Consider the following 17641-nt stretch of genomic DNA (forward strand, 5'->3'; position numbering starts at 1 on the left):
AACTCTCCGTTCATCCAGTCAACTCCTGAACATTATTACTATCTATCGTCCACCAAAATCATCGAAGAATACCGCAACTATAAATCAATTTATCTCCGAATTTTCAACTCTGCTTGAAAGCGCCGTAACTCTACCAGGTCATCTTGTTATCGCCGGCGATTTTAACTTTCACTTTGAGGACATCACTTCACCGGACACTATCAAACTCTTCAATCTACTTCAGTCGATGGGATTGCAGCAGCATGTGCATGGTTCAACACATATCAAAGGACACACTCTCGACTTACTTATCACAAGATCAGCTGACCAGTTTTTACATTCTATCAGAATCGACAATTCTCTCATCTCTGATCACAGCCTCCAAAGTCACTACTTCTCGCCGGAACTATCAGAAGATGAATATCAATGACTTTCAAGTCAAGCTGGCAGCCAAATTCTCTGATTACCCGTGTGTCTCCATCAATCCTGAAATATTATCAAATTTTTTCCACGCGACTGCTACGGACGTGTTAGATGATGTTGTTCCTTCTGTTACTACCAAAGTTATAATCAATAAAGTCCGTGCACCTTGGTACACTGAGGAACTCCTACTACACAGGAAAAATCTACGGCGTCTAGAAATGAAATGGCGAAATACACAGCTTGAGATAGATCGACAAATTTTCATCTCCGTGCGATCTGAATACTTTCGTCGCTGTGATGACGTGAAATCCAGGTACCATCAACGTCGTATCCAAGAGGCGGACTCTAGGAAACTATTTAGCATATAGTTGGCGAACTTTCAAACACGAATGCAAGTAACACCAATGCATTGCCAAACAACATACCTCTCACGGACTTGCCATCCAAATTTCTCACCTACTTCGAATCCAAGGTAGCGAAGCTTCGAAACGGACTTTTAGTTCAACAGGTCGACTCCCATGATATCCTACCACCCCATGTATTCACTGACTTCCATCCGGTTACAGCCGATCAGGTACAGACAGTCATAAAATGATCCTCCACGAAGTCTTGTGACCTTGATGTCGTACCATCGGACATTATCAAGAAATCTGTCAATACCCTCACACCTTTCTTAGTTGACTTTTTTAATTGCTCGCTCCGGACATGCATTAATTGTCCCAACTCATTTCAAATCCGCCATTATTCGGCCACTCCTGAAAAAACCGGACCTGGACAAAAACATGCTGAAGAGCTATAGACCGGTGTCAAATCTTACATTTCTTTCAAAAGTTCTTTAAAGAATTGTTGCACAGCAACTACATAGCCATCTTACTAGGTTTGATCTGTTCTCAAAGCGCCAAAGTGCACACCGTCCTAACCACAGCACCAGAACAGCTCTATGCGGGTCCATAATGACATCGTGCGCGCCCTAAACGATATTTAAAAATGGACGTCATTCTCATCATGTTGGATTTGTCGGCTGCGTTCGATACGATCGATCATGACATTCTATTACACAGACTGCAATCAAGATTTGGCATAACTGGCACCGTTCTGTCCTGGTTCCGATCATATCTCTCAGATCGCAATCAGTGTGTCAAAGTCGGCAATGTAACATCGTCCAGTTCGACCATGAAGTAGGGGAAAGTGGGGCAAGTGGGCCGTCGGGGCAAGTGGGCCACTTTCCATTTTACGATAAATTGTCGTTAAAAGCGATCTCCCCCTTTACGGCAAGTTTACGTTCCAGTATACCAGACATCAGACGAATCCAGCCGATGGTGGCAACCGTCAGCAGAGGCGCCGATTTCAGGTAAAAATCCGTATTTTTTTCTTAGGGTTGCGTGTTTTGCTACTTGTCACGTGTCCACTAGTATGTGTGAAAGTGGCGATAACATGGATTTCGACCGTATTCTATTGATATGATTATTTCGATAAAAAATAACTATGTAAACATGACAGAGATAACGGTGCATTTGTTTATGGCACCAAATAATCAACGATCAATGACAGTTGTTGAATTATTACACGATTTTTGACAGAAATCGTATTTGCTTTTTCCAATATGGCCGCCACATTCAAATATAACGACATAAGTGAAAACATCTCGTATTTTTCTAAGATTTTAGTATTCACATTTATCATTGTATTTTGCATGTATAAATAACTCCTCCTTGTTAACAGTACAAGTTTTGCTGCATATATTACATTGTATTCGATAACAAGAGTCGATTATTTCCTCTCTTGATTTCCTTCGGCGGCCATTTTTAAATACTTCTCGTGGGAAATACTGGTAAAATTTGACAAAATTATTTATAAACTGAATATTCTCGATTACAATTTAATTCATCTATCAAAACATATATGTTATTGAATAAATATTCCATGGCACCTCATTGAATCAGTACTGCAAGTTATATTTTACTAATATGGTGACATGTTTTGTGACTGGCCCACTTACCCCAACTACTCCGGGCAAGTGGGCCACCACATAAAATGAATTCAAAGCTCTGCACTGCCTGAAAAATTAATGTTTACCAGCAGAAGCAGCTGGCCTGTAAACACATAGACACATTCACATAAGAAATAAATAGATAAATGACAATGAATCAATAAATAAATGGATAAATGAATTTATAAGTATACAATTATAATATTGTTTATAATAATATAGATAATATATTTATTTGCATAAAAGTAATTGAATAAATTAGTTATAAGAAGTTACAAAAGTAAGGAATTTTATCTCCTGCAAACGTTCATACAGCGCCGCCTGTGGCGGGGGTCAAGAGGTCATCGTGTGGGCTTGTACCATCCTCTTTTGGCCTGAGACGTCCTCCAGGCAAGACTGCCATTTCGGCAGCTGGACCTTATCTGATCTTTAACAACGGTAACGGTATTTATAACATTCCTTTCTTCACAAGAAACCATGCCCCTATCCGTGTAGTACTTTTGGGGCATTCTTTCATACGCCGTCTAGGAAAATACACGCGCCGTAACTCACTCATTTTTTCTGTTTGTTCGAAGCGTGTTTGTGAGGGGTACCAGCGGAGGTTACTTTCTCGGAGGACATCGTACGTGAGAGACGTTTCGCCAGATTTTGTATTTTCGGCATCGGTACAAACGATCTCTGCAGTGTGCATGATTCACAAGAGGCTATTGCTCATAGGGTTATTTTATTCATGCAGAATTTCCATCGGCATTTCAACGTTCGGGTTTTTTCATTAGTTGTAAGCTAAGTTATGCATCGTGCCCGGGGCCGTGTACAGAAAACATCCGGGACTTCAATGCACGTGCAGACGCCCTGTACAACAACTTGAGGGAGGCTTTGGCGGGAAATCCCTTTGTGTTTTCTGGTCACATGTCGGGTTATGGCGGTCATCGCTACAAGTATTCTACAGTGACGGGGTACTAACGCGCCGTGTATGCGCCGGGATTATCGGAGTGTACGAGTGTACGTAACGTTGTGCTTTACTTCGCGCTTGTCGAGCATTGGCATCATTTTAATTTTTTTTTAAGTTTTAGCTGTGGTCGAAGTGTCGACAGAGTGGCATCGAACCAGGACATGGGAATCATTATGTGTGAATCTTGCTACATACTTCTCCCCACGCGGCTTGTTCAAGTTGTTGCAGTGCTTACAGCCCATTACAGGTCCCCAATGTCGGTTGTTGCTGTTTTTACAGCTTGTTCATTTTCCACTTTGGTGGAATGTCAGCTGCTCTCGTAGCGCTGTTGTTTTTTTCCCACATTGTTGGGTTCAGCTGTGTTATTCAGCTTGTTTTTTCCCTCAGTTGTAGGGCCCCTTCATTGTTGGGACCGGCTGGGCATGCAACTATGACATTTGGCTGCGGAAGGGGTGGATGTATTTTCAGGGCAGCGTCCCTGAGTGGATTCTCCATGCCTTGGATCTTGCTACCACTCAACCAGAGCTTTTCTTTTCCTCATCACCTGTAGTCGTGCATATGTCCAATTGAGGGAGCGTTGCAATTTCAGTTTTCTGTCTTAGATTTGCAGTAGTTTAGCATGTGACCAGCTGTCGTAAGTTTGGAACGGTTTGGTTTATTGTAAACTATTCAGTGGAAGTCAGGTAATTTCCTTTTGCTGCCTAGTTTTCTTTTCCTTGCCCATAGCCATGGCTCGAAGCAAAAAGGTAGCACAGAAGCAGGCAGCTAGCTCCAGTGCCTCAAGTAAAAGAGCAGTTACAGGTATGGTTCCTGCCAATGGTAGTTGTCTTCAGCAGCAGGCAGTTAACAGCATCATTGTCATCAGCTTCTACAACAGTGGCAAGGGCTTCAACTCAGCTTGAGATCCTCACAGTCAAAACAGCCTACTTGAGATACCACAGCATCAACAACAGGCATATCTGCAGAACACTATCCATAACACGGTCCTTTTAATCAAAAGGCAGATGTAGAGTCACGCTGACATCACTCCATGTAGGTAACAATTACCTTATCCACAAATGGGGCTAAAGTAAGTATATAATACCTGTTTTCACCTACAGGCAAAAACAGTTTGTTAAGGCAAATGACGTTTGCACTTCTTTTGAAGCATTCATATGCTGTCAGTCTGAGGGATTCTACGCGAAGTAATTTCTGTCAGTTCAAATTTATGAGAGCAATAGTAGTAGAGATATCATAAATTCGCGGTGAACTTCATGTCCGCGAGAGACTTGTCGCCCAACATTGGGTTACAACTAGTGTGCTTTTTCATTACCATTACTAGTTATGTGTTCAAGATCAGCCAGTTCACATTTGTCAAGATTGTACTTCATAAAGTTTGCTTGCTGTGCATTTCATTGCTGTGGTCGAACTTTTGCTGCAACAAAGTGGCATCAGACTGAGTCATGCGAATTATGTTTGGCAGCCTTGCTTATTGCTTCCCATTAAGCAGGATTTTGCTGGGCTCATAGCCCATTACAGGTTCTCAATGCGGGGTGTTGCTGTGTTAACAGCATTTTCACTTTTTCCCTTTCTGGAATTTAGTGTGTTTTTCAGCTGGGTTTTCCCCTCATGGTTGGATTCGGCTGTGCTGGTCCACTATGTTGGGTGTTGCTGTATGTTCAGCTTTGCCTTTACCCTTGTGGAATTTCCCTCATGGTTGGATTTGGCTGTGCTGGTCCAATATGTAGGGTGTTGCTGTGGGTACAGCGTCTTCCCTTTGTGGAATTTGTTTCCCAGCTGTGTTTTTCCCCCACATTGTTGGATCGGCTGGGTCAGCAGCAGTGTCATTTTATCCGCTTGTCATATGTGGGAGGTAGTGTCAGCATGTTACTGCCCGGGCTCCTTTAATGGTTTTCCCATGTTTGATTCTGTCTGCCACTCAACCTATTAGCTATGTAATAGGTATAATGCAACCACATTACTGAGACTGTCGAATTCTTTTTCTGCCTAGTTCTCCCTTTGTTTTCACCAACAGGCATGGCTCATAGAAAAAAAAAAAACTGTACAAAAAGAAGAAGGCAGCTAACATCATTGCCGCTCAGCATATTCAAATCCTGCATCAGACACTAGGGCTACAAGGCAACAATCAACAACATCAACTTTACAAAATGGACATATTTTAGTGTTTTCAGTTATTCTTTAGGATATATAAGTTTATCCTCTCTAGATCAATATGAAGCTGTATTATTGTTCATAAGACTTCAAAGTTATAGTAATGGCTCATCTATCTTGCTATGTCTTGCACATATATTTACAAAGGCAAGCCTTCCAATAACCAATCAGAGGTTTCAGATGTTTGGAATCTACTTGCCAGTTGAAGACCCAGTTTTAGTACAGCAACTGTGCGCCGTGCGTGGTACAGAGTCAAATGTTGTAAGCCAGCTTCCCCTTTCAAGTAGAGTCAATTTAACGGGAAATCAGCTGTGTTTTCTGGTTTGCCAGTGTGACAATTTGTTAACCTTCCTTTATCAATATGAGTGCATTACTGCTACTTTATAAACAGGCTCTCCAGCAATCATCTAGAGGTTCTGGACGTATGAAGTCTATTTGCCTAAATGGTCGTTGGGTACAATCAGTTAAAATGTGAAACAAGTATATATATAGGTCATCAGTTTAAGGCCAAGTTTAGCATAGTAACTGTTCGCAGGGGCTGCAGTAAGTTGTGCCATTCTGGCTTATTATCTGATGTCCCGCAAAATGTTCAAGTGTCAACATATAAGGAGCAAGTATGCTTTGTAGGGTGGGGAGGAAGCTGGTTAGAAATAGGTTTATAAAGTTCAGGAAGTTTTTAGGTTCACACTATGCGCTTCCTCCAGACTAGCAGATTCCATTTCACATTGCTAACAATGTTTTTTGCTATCTTTGCATTCCACGCATTGTGATTCCATATGGCTTTTTCAGAGAGAATTTTTCCCTCCAAAAGGGTTTTTTAATCTCTGTTTTTAGAGCAAGTCTCTCTTTGGTTTGTGTTTAGCCACAGTAGGAAATACAGTTACTCAATTCGAGTTTTGTTCCTTGTTTCCCAAGGTAGTAGGACAAAGAGGGGGGTCAACAAGACTCGTTTGTAGATAAAGTACAAAACGTAGTTTACAGACTTTACAATTGTTACGGGTTTACCTCTATTGCTGCAATAAAACAGAGGGTAGTAGCGTAGCCAAGCACAGTATATAAGTAGGATGGCTAAGCTATTGCTAGTTAGACACTGGTGCTGTGCCAGTATAAATTTTGCATACATCTGTGAAACATGCATGAGTCACAGTTCATTTGCCATTTTCTCAACACGGCACGGGTCAACGTAGCAATCAAGACAAGTCACTGTTCGCAGGGGCTGCAGTGACGTGGACTTTCTTGTGGGGCCGACACAAGGTGTGTCTTGTGGCGTGTTTGGGCCCCACAAGATTGGGGCAAGATTAAATGAGTTACCTATGTAGGTGAATTCTTTGTTAGACTGTTAATTGGTCACCCATTTTGTGGCCCACTTTATGTATTTCACAGTTAGCAGCATGTTAATCATTGTAAGGAAATTTGTTTGTGTGTCAGTTTATTGGTCACCAATTTTGTGGCCTAATTGATGTATCTCATCTTTGCAACTTTAATTTTATCACAAGTGTAAGTAGGTTAGTTATTGTAAGGTCACACGTTTTGTATTATGCTTGCGTGTCATCAATTAGTGGCCTGTTTGATGTATTTTACAGTTACAGTTTCTCATTAAATGGTCACCCATTTGGTGGCCCATTTCTCCCACAAAGACATGAGTTGGGTATTCCTTAATTTTGCTGGTGTTGTAGCTGGCCGGGGCACGGCATCACTACCAGTGATGTGGGGCCTTGTCCAGCATTGACAGCGTTTGCAGGGGATAAAAGAAGTTACAAAAGTAAGGAATTTTATCTCCTGCAAACGTTCATACAGCGCCGCCTGTGGCGGGGGTCAAGAGGTCATCGTGTGGGCTTGTACCATCCTCTTTTGGCCTGAGACGTCCTCCAGGCAAGACTGCCATTTCGGCAGCTGGACCTTATCTGATCTTTAACAACGCCCTCCTCCTCCCCTTTCCACCACATTTTACCATATATGGATTGTGTTTGGGCCCACAAGATTGGGGCAAGATTAAATGAGTTACCTATGTAGGTGAATTCTTTGTTAGACTGTTAATTGGTCACCCATTTTGTGGCCCACTTTATGTATTTCACAGTTAGCAGCATGTTAATCATTGTAAGGAAATTTGTTTGTGTGTCAGTTTATTGGTCACCAATTTTGTGCCTAATTGATGTATCTCATCTTTGCAACTTTAATTTTATCACAAGTGTAAGTAGGTTAGTTATTGTAAGGTCACACGTTTTGTATTATGCTTGCGTGTCATCAATTAGTGGCCTGTTTGATGTATTTTACAGTTACAGTTTCTCATTAAATGGTCACCCATTTGGTGGCCCATTTCTCCCACAAAGACATGAGTTGGGTATTCCTTAATTTTGCTGGTGTTGTAGCTGGCCGGGGCACGGCATCACTACCAGTGATGTGGGGCCTTGTCCAGCATTGACAGCGTTTGCAGGGGATAAATATATTTATTGGTGGATAAATTGATGATGTAATGAATTAATTATTCAATCAATTAAAATTATACATTTATTGATATATAATAAGTTAATATATAAATTATTAGCTTATAAATAAATAATATGTAGGTATTTATTTTGTGTATGCATAGCTATAAATTTAATATTATGTGTAATATATGTGCGTGCGTATGTGGATAAATAAATATGTCTGACTAAGAATGTGTATTATATTGTGAGGGTAATACAGTCAATTATATGTTATATAATATGATTTTTTATATATTTGCTCCACAACAGAACATGGTAAGAAGAAAAGACTTGCCCAAGAAGGGCTCTGGGCCCTATTTGCCATGCAAAATGCAGTCAGAGCAGTTCGATACGACTGGTGGAAGTGCCGAAAATGTACAAAATGACACCATGAATCATGCACTGGTGTATTTGGTTCATCTAAATTGGAACAATTCTGCTGTTCGGACCACAGCAGCAGTGACAATGATTAAAGGGACAACGTTACTCATTCTGACATTATTCCAGTTATTTAAGTTTCTTGTGAAATATTATTGTATTGCTCTGCTTATTGAAATAGGCTGAATTACCCAGTTGTCACAGCTCAACTCACACCCTGTACATGGACATGATAAGGGCATGATTACTTCCATCATTTTAATTTTTGGCAAGTACCACTGCACAAAAATTGCTTTGTGGAAGAATTCATGCACTATAACTATGCATATGGTGAGAGTTGAACTGTAGCAACTGGTTATTCAGCATATTTCAGTGACCAGAGCAATACACTTATATTTCAAATGAAACTAAAATACCAGAAATAATGTCAAAATGAATGAGTTTGTCCCTTTAAGGTGGTTGGAAAGGCTATTTTGGACCAAAACTTTTTTGAGAGTAAAATTCAAATTTCAAATGTTAAAGTCAAGATGTTTGGTTACAATTTTTGGGATAACTCCCTTTCTTTACATGTTCTCGGAAGAATATAAAAAATTCAATATTTGCAGCCATGGTATTATATTAAATTAATGGCTTGTGCAGCTCTGTACAGTTCATATAACAGCGTTCACAATTACGCAACATTTTGCATATTTTAAACTTTGAAAACAACTCTTTCCGCATTTTTTGCTTTGCTTTGCTTTGCATTTTCAGTATACAATGATTACAGAAATATATTTCACAAAGCACTGCCCACTATATGATCAATACCACTGCTACTTTGTCAGGTGACTTCATGGAGAATTATATTTCATGAAGGCTCGACCAGATTCATAGTTTGTAAGATCTGTACACAAGACAAGTGATTTATTCTTGCAACAATTCATGTTACAAACTGATGCAATACATCTTTTGAATGTGATGGCATAAATCAGTTTAAAATTCAGGCCACTGTCACATAACTCAAAGGACTGCTGAATGACACTATACTTAAACAAAAGTAAGGTCAACTTTACTCTGAATTTTGTCTGCATCGCGATTGCCATTCTGTAATGTTTAGTTCTAAGTTATGAGATGCTGTAGCTACAAAAATGTAGCGAGATGGCAAAGGCACAAAAATACTAAAGCATGGTCAGGCTGATAGTTTAGTGCTTAGTTAGATACTGTGAGAGCTACCAGTAATTGAATCCAAATTGTTGAGCATTGCTCAGTTCTCGCGTACTATCACAATGTTTTCCAAGTTGTGAGGATACAGTTACTTATTTGAAATAAAAAATTACAATGTATTGTTATATTAATTGTAAAATTGACAAAAAATAAATAAAATATTAATGCATTAAGTGTTATTTATAAAGATAATCATTTACATTCATATATCTTTCAAAATAGTTGATTAATTAATATTTATACGTAGATTTGTACATCAAGCAGAAATTCCAGCCTTGGGGAAATTGCATATTATTGGTGGCCCACTTACCCCAAATAGTGGGGCAAGTGGGCCGCTTCAACAAATATTTTTATGGGCATGTCCTTTGCATAATAATATTTCTTTAATATCATTTATTATACTATTATATTTCATTGATCTCATTTTATATTATGACCATATAAACATGAGATTTAATGAAGTCGTTACAATTATATAAAGCAAAATACCACTAAGTGGCCCACTTGCCCCATTTTCCACCCCCCACAGGGATCGGTACTCGGGCCAATCCCTTTCACACTATATACATCACCTTTAGAGGATATCATCGAAGGCCATGGTCTGGATAGTATGATGTACGCAGACGACAACCAAGTCTATGTTATTTGTGGGCAACCGGATGACGCACTCGCCTCTCTTCAGGAATGTATCGACGATGTACGTAGCTGGATGAAGTCAAATTTACTCATTCTGAAGATGACAAAACTGAAGTTGTCCATTTCTCGTCACGCTTGAAATCTGATGCGACTGGACTATCTAGCCTAAGGATCGGCAACACTGATGTCATCCCTTCAAACTCTGTACGTAATCTTGGCACCATTCTAAACAGGAATGGTGCTATGTCTGATCATATAAACCACGTTTGTAGAAATGGCTACTACTCATTATATAGAATTGGCAAGATCCGTAACCCTCTCGATCAGGACACTACCGAGACATTGATCCACGCATTTGTAACATCTCAGTTAGATTATTGTAATAGTCTCTTGTATGGAATTAACAAAGATCCTGCAGCTCCACCGTTTGCAATCTCTTCAAAATGCCGCAGCACGTTTAGTCAGCCGTTCCCGCAAATTTGATCATATTACACCTGTACTAGTTGATTTACATTGGCTGCCTGTTGAAGCACGTATTAAGTTCAATATTATGTTATTACTCTTAAATTGATCAGAGGCTTTGCACCTGTGTATTTGACAGAGCTGATAGAGCAGTATGTTCCTACCAGAGATCTCCGTTCTGCAGACAAGTTACGTCTGATTCCACCTCGCGGAAAATTCAGTAAAGCATACGGCCAGAGAGCCTTTTCAGTGTGTGCGCCATCGTTGTGGAATATGTTGCCTGTAGAGATTCGTACGGCAAGAAATGTTGAGTCTTTTAAACTCTGTTTGAAAACTATCTTTTTAATCTGTATTATCAGTGATTTGTTTATGCTTTGCGGTACATTTTCTTCACCGCAGGTCTGCTCGTGTGGTGCGTTTTATCCCTGACACTTGTATTTTGTAAAATTGCATAATATTCTTTTGTGTGTTCTGTACAGCGCACTGTGACGTATGTGTAGTGCGTTCTTCAAGAATTTTTAATAATAATAATAATAATAGCTTTGGTTGACATGTTCTTACGGATGAACGGATGTGATATACTCAAAGTATGATGAAATCTTCAATTGTGTATTTTTGCAGCTATTTTAGCCACTTTTTTCTGGCCACTGCATTGATTGAGCTATCAAAGATTTCCACCTACATCCACATGTGTCAAAAATAGTTATTCTCTACATAAACACAGTGGAGCTATATCGGCCGCTAGGTCGCTTGTATTGGTATACAGACGCCCAGGGATGACAATAGCTGGATATGAAGAAATAATTGTCCTGAAATACGCAAATTTGTATTTTTAGAAAAATTTTGTCATTTTCATTCAAGAAAACATATTTTTAAGACAATTTTTATCATTTTGGTCAAGAAAATTTGTTCTCAAAAACTACTTGTCTGATAGCTTTCAAATTGTAATTTGGTATAAAAGTCCAGAGGGATGTTATAGTTAGATAAATCTTCTGCTCAAGCAAACTCCCAAAGTTTTTCAAGTCCCCCCCCCCCACTGTCTATATCATCACAAACTTTCAAGCCCCCCTCGACCACCCCCCAGAATTTTTTAATCCCCCCAGCCCCCTCACCATTTTTAGCTCATATTTGGTTTTATATATAAATACCAAAAGAGCTTATATGATGAGTCTGAGTGGCGTCTGTGTCTGTATATTTGTGGGTATGTGCGGATGTATGTCCGTCACACACAAAGGCTCCCATACCGCCAAAGCTACCGTCTCAGTATTTGGTGTACAGGTAGATGTAGGGGTTGAGATGTGAATTTGTTCAAATGAACACATCAGTGTCAAAAAGGTGCAAATGAGGTACGAAAAGGGAAATTCTGCAAATGTTCATGAGTGGTCGCATGCCAATGGCTGAAACAGGATACTCCACTGACCTCTAGTCATTTCCTGTCATTGTTTATGAACTGTTACATATTAACAGACCTGCTCAAACTAAGAGACAGACCATTAGATCTTGGGAGGGGGTGGCCCAATGAAATTGTGAACATTTTTTTTACAACTGTAAATTTCTAAAAAAAATTTTTTCCAAATGAGAAAAGCTGTGCTAATATTTTTTACTAAGTAAATTTTCAGATTTATAATTTTTTTTAGTTAGACGCTGTCTGAGATACAATGTACATCCATATCACTATCTAGCGCAAATAAGATTGCGTGCTGTAACTACTTATGGCCCAGTGATTTATATTGCTGATAGATTTCGCGAAATGTTGCAGATCATCTTTTGACAGCTGAGAAGCTATTTGCAAAAAATGTGGTGAAATTTCAATATTTGTGTTTTTAGGACAATTTTTGCCCTTTTTTGATCAAAACATCAATTTCTCTGTAGCAGTATGTCAAACTTCTGTCATACTTGTTGTTTTTCTGGTTGTACTGTGCCGAAATTATTGTCATAACATCAATGTAGAATTTTCCTGCACTGAACAAATAGAAACAACATTTATTGTTGATCTTTGTTACCCATACTGGTATGTACCAATTCTGATCAAATGTGAGCGACACCGTATAAATTGCGGTATTTTTTGTGAATGCAGTCTTACTTTCTCTGTAGGGTTTCTTAGTTAATGGTTGTATGTTGAAATCTCTCCATGTAACGGGTGTACATGGGCAAAATGTAAACATTGATTCAGTGTTAAGTATTTTAGTTAATGTCATCTACTCTTCATGAAAAATCAAGAAGCTTAATTGCTCAGATTGTCTTGTTGAGATCATGACTGAAAAATTTCCATGTCAAATGTGAATAGCTTAGATATGTGGAATGCTTAGATAGTTGGCTAAAATAGAATTGAATTTTGTAGGTAGGATAGCAGAATAAGAAAAATATATGATTTTTCACAAACTGCAATTGATGAGAGAGAGAAATTGTGAATACAGTTATGTTGGTAGACACATGCGATATTTCAGTAGTTGAATAGCATAAAATTAGTATATATGTATTTTGGAAATTTTTTTTATTTTTGTCACAAGTCTTGTTATCAGGAGTCAGTTGTCCAATAGTTATCTAAAGGATCATGTGATGATCATACATCCAAACAATAATGAAATTTGGATAAGTATGTAAGAAGATTTCAATAGCTGTTGGTCAGATTGTCTTGAAAATCTGTACTCATGTACCGTAGGTAAACCTCATGCGCGTTGATTACTATATAGCTCATATCATATTGACTGCATGTGTCCAGTTTGTGTAGCCTGCAAGTAATATCTGTTATTGACAATGACCTCTTTTGTTTTGTATGATTATTTTGAAACTTATATTTACATACTTTCAGCACAGTAATTAAATCTTTTTAAAACGCTGCTGCTGAACTTGCTTGTAGTCTGACTGAGCTCTGATTCGAAGGGGATATGGTATACTGCTACAATAGCCTGAAATTTAAGCATTATAATGAGTGAGGTGTCCCAATAGCTTGAATTTGTTTTGTGAAGCCAATGTGCTATAAAATAATGCAAAATTTGATTGACCACTGACGCATGTTATCCCCAAAATGTGCAGAATGTCCCCAAAAATAAACGGTAGTGGGACACCGTGTCCCCTAGTTTGAAATTCCTGGCTGCAACACTGCACATGCATACTTGTTTTTTTGAGAAATTTTACTAGTTTTAAACAAAATGTTTGTCTGGACAGTTGAGCAGTGGTTTAATGTTTGTACTCAAACACTTAAACCAGTGGTTGAAGCCAGCATTGATGTATCCTGATGGTCATAGGTTGGACTTCCCATCTATATGTCCATGTTCATCAGTATTCCTTAATTGACTAACCAGGCAATTAAACTGTCTTAATTATCTTAAATATCATGGTAGAGCTATGACAACCACAAGGTTGCTTGTTTTAAAGTATCGTAAAATTAGTGTAATTGCATTTTTTGACTATTTTACCACTTTTTTTGCTTCCATTTGCTATACCTACGTATATATAATGGTAGTTATTGGAACTTTTTTCATTGGATATACCTCTGTGCATTTCTGTTGTATGTACATTCTCTGAGATATATGAAAATATGTGTACCCAATGTTTATGTCTTTACATCTTGCATGAATGTGAGTCTATATTTTTGACAGATTTCTTCTCCTCACATATACCAAATACTAATGATGTTATCACCACAGATATTTTGTATACAGATCCTCGAGGGCTACAATCAGATTTGTTCAAATTAGGATGAAACTATATCATATGTGCAAATATTAAGATCTCTTCTTTTTAAATTTTTCACTGAGAAAAAACTAGAGAAATCTTTTCATGAGCTGCATGTGTAGTAATCTTGATATTGATATTTTTATCCCTGGGTGCCTCATTCAAGTTATTCAAATCATGGCAACAACCTTTTTCTCAGTCTCATCATGGCTAAAAAGCATCAACATACATAATTATTATAAATTATCTATTGTTGCTTTGCCACAGAAGGAACATCCAAACCCAGGGAAACCATACAGAGGTACAAGTCGCACTGCATATCTACCTGACAATATTGAAGGTCGAGAAGTACTAAGGCTTTTTGAAGATTGCCTTTGATCGTCGACTAACTTTCACAATTGGAGACTCCAGGGACAACTTCTGCATCGCAGACTGTAACTTGGAATGATATCCATCACAAGACATCCATGTCTGGTGGACCACTCAAGTAAGGGTTATACTTTGAACATTTACTTATTTTCAGCTAGTTCACATTGAGATACCATTCATTCAAACAAAGTTGCTCTTATTTTTAGCTCACATTTGGTATACCAATGTGAGGTTATCGTATAATAAGCTGAATCAGTTCATTTGCATCTGATTTGCATGTCTGTATATTTGTTGGTATGTGCGGATGTATGTCCGTCACACACAAAGGCTCCCATACCGCCAAAGCTACCGTCTCAGTATTTGGTGTACAGGTAGATGTAGGGGTTGAGATGTGAATTTGTTCAAATGAACACATCAGTGTCAAAAATGTGCAAATGAGGTAAGAAAAAGGGAAATCCTGCAAGTGTGCAGGAGTGGTGGCAGTGAACTGAATCAGCCCACACATCTGAGTAAGAGGATTTGACCTTAAACCTATTTGTATGCAGGGTACCTATTATGTTTGGGAGTGGTAGCTAATTGATCATTTCCTGTCATTGTTTATGAACTGTGACATATTAACAGATCTGCTGAAACCATATGGATGTCTATTTTTGTACATCCATGGTAGAAAGATTCTCTGCTATGCATGTTGCTAAAGTTGACCTTCGATCAGTACCTAAAGTTTCAGACCTAATTTACTTTTTGTCATTCTTATTTTCTGGTTTAAATATTTCTTGTTGTTTTTCTGGTTGTACTGTGCAGAAATTGTCATAACATCAACGTATAATTTTCCTGCACTGAACAGAGATAGAAATAACACTTATTGTTGACCTTTGGTATGTACCAATTCTGATCAAATTTGAGCGACACTGTATAATTGCGGTATTTTTAGCTCCGCTGTCAGCGACGCGGAGCTTATCAAATAGGTTGATTTTCCGTCGTCGTCCGTCGTCGCCCGTCAACAATTGCCTTCTCCTCTGAAACCGCAAGTCCAATTGCTTTGAAATTTTATATGCAGTTCACTTGGGGTGACCTCACTTAAGTTTGTTCAAATCGTGGTGAAATTTGCATATATGTATTTTTGGGGCATTTTTTGGTGTTTTTGGTAAAAAAATCTTCTTCTCTGAAATTGCTTGTCCGATTGCTTTGAAATTGACATGCAGTTTGCTTAGGGTGACTTCAGTCAGATTTTTTCAAATCGGGGGTGAAATTTGCATATTTGTATTTTTAAGGCAATGTTTGTCATTTTTGGTAAAAAAATCTTTAAAAATCTTCTTCTTCAAAACTACCAGTCAGTAGCATTGATATTTGGTACGTATGTCCCTAGGGATGATCTATTTCAGATTTGTTCAAATTGTGCAGAAATATGCAAATTTGCATTTTTAAGGCAATTTTTGCCATTTTTGGTCAAAAAATGTATTTCTCAAAAAATACTGGTCTGATAAGTTTGAAATTTAGTATACAGGTTTCTATAGATGAACTAAGTAATATATATTGAATTTCTGATGAAATCTGTAATTTTGTGTTTTTGGGGCAATTTTTGCCATTTTTGGTCAAAAAATGTGTATTTCCAAAACTACTCATCTGATAGCTTTGAAATTTGGTATAAAGGTTCCTACAGATGAACTAAATGATATTTGTTGAAATTATGATGAAATCTGCAATTTTGTATTTTTGGGGCAATTTTTGCCATTTTTGGTCAAAAAATGTGTATTTCCAAAACTACTCATCTGATAGCTTTGAAATTTGGTATACAGGTTTCTACAGATGAGCTAAGTAATATATATTGAATTTCTGATGAAATCTGTAATTTTGTATTTTTGGGGCAATTTCTGCCATTTTTGGTCAAAAAATGTGTATTTCCAAAACTACTCATCAGATAGCTTTGAAATTTGGTATACAGGTTTCTATAGATGAACTAAATGATATATATTTATTGAAATTATGATGAAATCTGCAATTTTGAATTTTTGGGGCAATTTTTACCATTTTTGGTCAAAAAATGTGTTTCTCAAAAAGTACTGGTCTAACAGCTTTGAAATTTGGTATACAGGTTTCTATAGATAAACTAAGTAATATATATTTAATTTCTGATGAAATATGTAATTTTGTATTTTTGGGGCAATTTTTGCCATTTTTGGTCAAAAAATTATATTTTATTGCAACAATGAGGAAATCTGCAATTCGGTATTTTTGCAATTGGGGCAATTTTCCCATTTTTGGTCAAAAAAACGTGTTTCTAGAAAAGTACTAGTCTGATAGCTTTGAAATTCGATACGCAGGTTCCTACAGATGAACTAAATTTGATCTTTTGAAATTATGATGAAATCTGCAATTTTTATTTTGGGGCAATTGTTGCCATTTTTGGTCAGAAAATTTTATTCTCAAAAAACTATCATCAGATAGCTTTGGTTGTCATGTTCTTTAGGGATGATCCGATGTGATATATTCAAAGTATGATGAAATCTTCAATTGTGTATTTTTGCAGCTATTTAAGCCACTTTTTTCTGGCCACTGCATTGAGCTATCAAAGAATTCCACCTTCTTCATCAACATGTGTCAAAAATAGTTATTCTCTACATAAACACAGCGGAGCTATATCGGCCGCTAGGTCGCTTGTTTACCTATCAGTGATATCAAGAAAACATGGAATACTTGAATTTTTAAGTTATTATGTGTAAAAATTCATGATGATACGTAACAGGAAAAGTGTTGAAAATTACCCCTTTGCTGAATGCAAACAAATGATTTCAATTTTGACCCCTAAACAGAGTGTATTTTTTCCCATTCCCAATTGCTTTCCGTGGCAAATAAATATTGCCACTATGTAAGGGAAAACTGCTATCCTTATATATATCTGGGCTCAAATTCTCAGTAGCTCAGCATCCACAGACTTCCGAAGTTAGTTCAAGT

The 17641-nt window shown here is 37.9% G+C and overlaps 1 long non-coding RNA gene across 1 annotated transcript; it reads left to right on the forward strand.

Moving 5' to 3' along the window:
- The first annotated feature begins 2658 nt into the window (after window positions 1-2658).
- Window positions 2659-4413, forward strand: LOC139120154 (uncharacterized). The gene is made up of 2 exons (XR_011549052.1): window positions 2659-2830; window positions 4071-4413. It is a non-coding gene; the product is annotated as an uncharacterized lncRNA (long non-coding RNA).
- Window positions 4414-17641: the final 13228 nt, after the last annotated feature.

Source organism: Ptychodera flava, chromosome 20, assembly GCF_041260155.1.
Source record: "Ptychodera flava strain L36383 chromosome 20, AS_Pfla_20210202, whole genome shotgun sequence".
NCBI classification, from domain to species: domain Eukaryota; kingdom Metazoa; phylum Hemichordata; class Enteropneusta; family Ptychoderidae; genus Ptychodera; species Ptychodera flava.